This window comes from Lonchura striata, chromosome 3 (genome assembly GCF_050655825.1).
Source record: "Lonchura striata isolate lonStrDom1 chromosome 3, ASM5065582v1, whole genome shotgun sequence".
NCBI classification, from domain to species: domain Eukaryota; kingdom Metazoa; phylum Chordata; class Aves; order Passeriformes; family Estrildidae; genus Lonchura; species Lonchura striata.
This window is the reverse complement of record NC_140705.1, coordinates 10,577,828-10,585,140: the sequence shown is the minus strand read 5'-3', so window position 1 is coordinate 10,585,140 and position 7,313 is coordinate 10,577,828.

Sequence of the window (7,313 nt, the reverse complement as noted above, 5' to 3'; positions counted from 1 at the left end):
CTTAGCTAAGCACACAGCTATCAGTGTGGCACTGAGCCGGGGTTAACACACTCTCATTTTCATCAGGACTCTTTGTTCCATGCCATGTCTCAAGAAAGCTTCACAGCCAGTCATCAACCAGGCATGCTCAAAAATATATGGATGAAGACATTTGATGGTAGTTTAGAGTATTGTCACAGGAACTTTAAAAGGACAAGACATCCTGCCTCTTGCAAGGCACAAGGACAGCTGAGATCAGCAATTGCAAGGAGACATACTCCAAGAAATTATTTTTCTGCAGTCTGGAAAAAAAAGGTTGATAGCATGAGGCAAGGGAAGTGTATTTTAGCAGATAAAATGCCTCCCAGCAGCTGGGAAGGGGAGCAATACAATTCAGGAATGAAATTGCAATGAGGATTGCTAACCAAAGGAACAACACACTAAGAATAGTAGTGGATTCTAAATCACTGAAAATGTGTTCATCAGATTGTCTTTTTTAGTGAAACATATACTCAGACATCCAGGGAATTCTTATGGCTTTTTCTAAGTAGGAAGTCGAGTTTGTTCCAGTGTATTAATATTCCAAAGCATTACAGTTTGCAGCTCCTTGAAAAGCAAAGCATCATAAAAGACAGTGTCACTTGCAATTACTCATTCAGCATTTCTTTCTCTATGACCTGGCTGATTACACTTTAAATGAAACGATACAGAGCTAAAGGGAATTCCACCCTCAATCCTCTCCAGTTTTTGGCTTGATCAATGATAACGAAGGAAAGGAAAGATGAGTGAACTAGCTGACAAAAAGCTTGTTGACAAGGCTACATGTAACCCGAACAACAGCAGGACAGTCATCTAGGGAAAAGCTGACACTTGCTGTAGCAGAAATTAAGAGTTTACAGATGTTCCATTTTGGTAGTCAGTTTCCAATCCACACCCTTGTAACTTAAGCCACAAAAAATCTCCAAACAATTGGAATAAAGAAGAATCCAAGCAGTTAGGAAACTGAAGAAAATAGGGTAGAGCAGCTGTTTTAATTAGTGCTTCACTTGAGAACCATATCCCTGGTCACTGGGATCTTTAAAGTAAATGAAGTTTCATGTCGATAATGGCATTTTATTTTCTGTAGCATCACTCTTATAGACAAGCATGTGCAGATAAAACTTGCAATACCTCACCAAATATTCATAAAAAGGAAATTAAATTAATTCCAAATCACATACCTGCCTAGCACTAGGAAAAGGAGTTTTCCGGGCTCATCTTCTTGTTCCTATTATCCAATATTTTAATTTCCCATTGAATATTGAAATTTAAAACACAACTGCTCACTGCTGTCTTTATTCCTGGAGAGTGTTCCACCTAATTTTATGAACCATAGTTTATGAAGCATGAACAAAACCTGTGTTAGTATATTCATATGCACATTTTATCATGACTAGCTTAATTAAATTAGAGGAGAAAAAAGAGTAAAGATTAAGGGAGAAAAAGCAAATAGGAAAATGAAGTTTTTACTACAGACCTTATACAGTAAGGACTACACTGGTATGTGGAGTCAAGGACTTCACACTAAATAGCAGGTGGTTATGGGAAAGACTGTCAAGCTTGACAGTGTTTGTAAGGTTCAAATTATATTCTCTGAATCAATCACACTCAGTTCTACTGTACTGTACAATAATAAACAGTATATGAGCTGTTCTTAAATAACATATATAAAATTTTGTGATTAAATGGGTGAAGATGGCACCCAGCTAGTGGAGCAGAGAGTTGTGCCATCACAGACGCTGCCATGGTCAGCAGCTGGCAGCTCCCCCCTGCTGCATTCTCAAACACATCAGCAACACAATGGGCAAAAATGGAATACAAAATAAGCATTAAAAGACAGTTGGGTAGAAAAAATATTTTTGAATGCTTTTTCCATTCTTTGACAACTAGAAACTCCCTTACTTGATTTGAGGAAGAAAACAACTTGCTCAAAGCTGGAAAGTTCTAATATTTTGGAACTGTTTTGTTTATGTTTGAGAAAGCTGTGGAACAGCAACAGGCAATGAAAGCATACATTGGCACAATTAAGTCTGGTAACTCAAGAAGCCAGATATTGTTTTCAGTTCTACACACATTTCAGTTGAAATTTGCCAACCCACTTGAATAGGCTATTTTGGAAACCAGTGGTGACAACATGTGGATAAAGTTCTGCTTTGCTACTTACCAAATAAAGGAGCCTTTGGCTGAAAAAAATAGTGATTTGTGAACTGCAATGAAGGAGAGCAAGATGAACCTCTGGCGTAATGTTCAAGAAGAAAAAGACTATATATAGAAATGCTTATAAGGAGCCACTTTTTCAAAAGTAAAATGTAGTTACTTTACAAGAGTAAAAGGATCCTCACATGTCCGTATCATTAAGGGATCATGTCAGAAGAATTATAAAGAATAGAATGGAATGGAATGGAATGGAATGGAATGGAATGGAATGGAATGGAATGGAATGGAATGGAATGGAATGGAATAGAATAGAATAGAACAGAATAGAATAGAATAGAATAGAATAGAATAGAATAGAATAGGCCATCTTCTTCTCAAATCTTCCCTGTATATTCTGCATTTTACCATGCTTCCCTCTTTCCAGAAAAAAACAGACCTTAAAAAACTTGTCTGTGCTGAACAATTGAAGATAAATGCATCTCTTTGTTGGGGAAGTTTCAAAATCAGAGCAGCCAGTATCAAGAGAGGGAACAATATGTTACTAACTAAAATGCAAAGAGACTACATTCAAGAAGTTTAGTAAACCAATTAATTTTTTTTCCTCATATCACTGAATAAATGCAATAGGAGACAAAGAATGAGATTATATCCAAGCTAACCCTAAGTCAAGTAGTTTTCAACACAAAGAAGATAACATTATTTCTAGTACTTAATTCCATTTAGAGCTGATAGCTGACCATATATTTCTGTCTTGTTTAGACTTAGTCCCCATAACAGGATCACAGGACTTCTGTATTTGTACCAATTCTTGACATTTCTGGTGAAATCTGCTCAGAAAAGAGCCAGAAAATTCACTCTTTAAATTCCTTGAAACAACTGTAGGATTTTTTGTACAGTCTTTTTTACATTTTTTAAAATTTGTTGTTTTACCTTATTTTATATTTCAATGGTCATTTCTTGAAAGATATTGCATTTTTAAAGTATGTACATGTTAGGCAGCAGTTAGCATGGTAGGCTATCAAATCTACATTGGATTCCTAGAAGTTTTATTAACAAATAGTCAATCAAATACAGCAAATTTAATACTTTAAGCTATATATGTACTCTGAATTTGACATGGCTCTGAGATAAGATCCATGCTTTTTCCATGCTTTGAGTTCAGTTTTATTTATATTGCTGTAAACCTAGATAAAAGCCTAACAGCCTGTCTGATAGATGGCTCAAACCCTGATGACATTACTCATGGAATAGCCTAAAAGCTGATAAGAGTCAGAGCTGAACATGTTGGTCCATTACGAAATGTTTTCTTTAAATGCTGTAGACTAGGTTTCAAGTAATTTCTGTCCTATTTAAAGCCATCATATTGTGTGTATTTTGCCAAATTAAATTTTGTCACTCCAGTCATGCAAAAGATAAAGTTTTTGCCAAAGTATCAAAAGGGCGGTTCATTAAATAGCTGTAGCAAAAAGGAAACATTTTCAAAGAAAAATTACAGTGCCTTTCCCAAACATGTATGCCGATACAGAGGGAGCTGTGAACTGTACATGACCGATCTGAGCAATGTGGAATTGTCAAAGGTTCTCAGGATTGCCCTGACTCTGCTTTCTGTAAAGTCAACTCAGGTCTTACCCTTGGCTGGTCCGTGAGCAGAGGTGGGCCAGCAATGACTGAGAGCCTCAGAGTATCCCATATTGCATATCAGATGTTAAACAATTCAATAACATAACAGTGCTCTTGGGTTGAGGTGAAGGTGCTACCCCATACAATCATTTTACTGTATGTAGGATCTGGAAATGCAGCGTGGTTCATTTCTGTGACTGCTAAAACTATAACTTCTGGAATGCCATCCTGGAAGCTTTCCAGGTGATTTCCATGAGGAACACTTTGTAAAAGTTGTTACCCTCCTAAGCAGAATATGTTCCCAGGCCTGCATAGGGGCAGAGATTGGATTATAAAGTGCTAAATGTTTTTTACAACTGTATCAGCAACAATACTGTATGGATAACTATTCAAGGCAAATTATTTTTACAGACAAATTTAATGGATTTGTTCCAGCTCTCAATTAGATTCATATTTCTGGATTCAGAATGCAAGATAACTTATCCTATACTCTTCCCTTTGTGAAATCAGGATATCCAATCTGGGACAAATCTCCTCAGTGTTCCTATTATTTTTTATCATTACTAGTTTAATTAAATTAGAGAAAAAGAGTAAAGATTAGGGGAGAAAAAGCAAATAGGAACTGAAGTTTTTACTACAGACATTATACAGTAAGGAATACCAAGTTTGGAACTGATGTGTGAGGAGACATTATAAGGAACAACAGAAAAAAGGCTGAAGAGGTTAAGGTAACTCAAGTTACAATTTTTTCATTTCAGGGTAGCCATGAAAATGAGTCTGAAAATGTTACTGAGCATGTGGTGATGAAGGAAATACAGCTTAAATCTGAAAACCTTCTCAAAGACAGAGAAACACCCTCACTACTCCTATTCTCATTGTTATATGTCCTGTAAGAGCAGTGTTTTGTTAATAATTTTAGAAGTTCACATCACTGAAGCCAAGAGGAATCTCACAGCAAATGGCACAGCTGAGTTTTCCCAGTGATTTATACCTCTAAATCTATCTACACAAATTAGTTTTCTGGGTAATGTCTTACACACTTTCCAAGCTTTTTTTCTTTTTTCTTTTTCTTTTTATTTTTTTTTTTTCAGAAAACCACACTAATGAATGTGATACTATTCACACAGTTGCCACACATATGGTGTGATCACAGGAAAAAGTGTTGGGAAAATCATATTTTTTCTTTTTGTAGAGTTTTAACATTGTATTGTTTAAATCTATTTCTTGATTAAAGAACTGCAGTCATCAACTGTGTTTGCAAATTAGAAAGAATTGTTTCCAGCAAAACATTTCATGTTGCACATTAATGAAATAAATGGATAAAGAAGAACTGATGGGTTTATTAATACACAAATGTTTTTTGCGCATTTTTGCTCTTCAGTAAGAACACTGCTGGATTATGATTAGGGAAAGTTGAAGAAAACAAGACAACTTTCTCAACAAATATAAATTCTCGTAAAATAAAAAACAAGGTCATCAAAAAAGGGAGGGAAAAAACACTCAAAAGACATTATTTCATAAAGGATGCAGGATTTTTTGTAAAGAGTCATCTGTTATAAGTGAGACAAGCCATTGAATTGTCAGCCATAAACCTTTTAGACCAGTGAAAGAAGTGCAAGATTTGTCCTGCTATGAGACAGTACCCACAACCTTTTCTAAATCCATAGGATAGTAGATACTGAAATGGTAGAAAACCCAAGCTTGAAGAACATCATGCCAATCGTCCCTCTTTCCTCCCACAGCTGTACATCTAACTGACACAGATATGAAAATTCAATTAGATTTATCCCTTCATGGCTCAGCAAGATTGTGGCAGAATTTATCTCAAGGCTCATTTCTGAACCATGAGTGCCTTGTTTTTAAAGACAATAGTTTGTGGCCATGATCATCCCTTCCTTCAGTACTCTTTTTACAGGCCTTTTCTCCTGAAAGTGTTTTAACATGAGGCAGCTTTCCCCCATGCTCTTACACTGAGGCTCACAGTGCTGGATCAGTCTGCTCATCAAACAACAGGAAAGAAATGGGATAAAGTTAAGGAACAAAAATATTTCAAGATTAGCCCTCCCAGTGTAAATCAGCATGTGGACCTTCACTGGGTCACATGAAAACCTCACGCTCACATTTAATTTGCCCATCCTGAAGTATTTTTCCTCCTAATGCCAAACACCATAATGCTCTCTGTCAGTGATTTGAAATTATTGTATAAGCTACATATCGGGTACACTATTGTTAATGAAATGCACACAAGATGATGAACAACTTCCTTTTCCTGCTGGAGCCCAGCTGCAACCAGGCCCTGTATCCTTGATGCTGTAAATCAGGGCTTTGTACTCCGGGAGGATTCAATCAGCTGCAGGTGTGGGCCCGCCGAGGCCGCCTGGGATTAGGTAGCAGTATTTGATATGAGATCCCAAACAGCACCAGCAATCCACACACCACATGTGGCCAGTCTTTGGAGAAAGCAAAGGAAAAACGCTGATGAAATGTGGCACAGGACCATGGAATGCAATTTCAAACTTCCACATCTGCAGGAAAGAGAGAAAGAAAGTTCCTAATTTTACAATGATGATGTCATTGAGAATACATGATAGCGAAAATGATGTGCCAGGGCTTTCATAAACTTAACCACTTAGGATGTTGTTAACCAAGGATTGATATTCATTGTTATGAATGCATTAAAATTCTGAGGGGTTGCTCTGCCAGTCTGCCAAAGTGACACCTCTGTGCTGTGAATTTGGCTTTGTGGACTGAGCATCATGACACACTTGTGCAGGCACAACCTGAGCGTTTGCTGAGGTTTGTTCACTGAACACAATCATTAAGGAGAGGTGATTTGATCAAATTTGCTCCAGCGTGAAAAGGTAAAGCACTTGGCTTTAACAACAAAAACAATATAAATGGTTGTTTAGTTCATTCCCTGAGGTTAAAAGTTGTGAAGAGTTTATTTTTAATGTAAATCCTTGATATCTAAGGGATAAAGAAATGCTAAAGCAGGTCTGGTTTTGTTATTACTGCAAAGATAAAGTATATTGAAAAGAGCATGTCCTTGATTTTTTCTTAAAAAAATCTGTTTTCCATTAGCTTATCTTTATAGCTGAAGTTAATCATTATTTTCAACCATATATGATTTAGATATTATGTCATTAATTCATGTACAATCCATCTGAATAATGATTGTGGTTTTCTGCTTTACAAATTCATCTACTTCACTGAGAAACCAAGAGAGTCAAATTCCATGCAACATCTGGTTTCCATTTTATGTAATTGCTATTTTCAGACTTATAATCATGTGTTATTGTAAGGACCACAGTGTCAATCATGCTGCTAATGGGGAAAATTCAATGCCTAAATACCTGAGAGAACAAGAAGCTGACTTAAACAGGTGCATTTAGACACTTGGTTTTAAGCATAATTCTAGTCTACCAATTTAAATAAATCATTTTAAGAAGAAACTATATTCTTTCCATACCTTCTACTGAAGTAAAACTTAATACAAGCTTTCTACACTGTAAACCTGG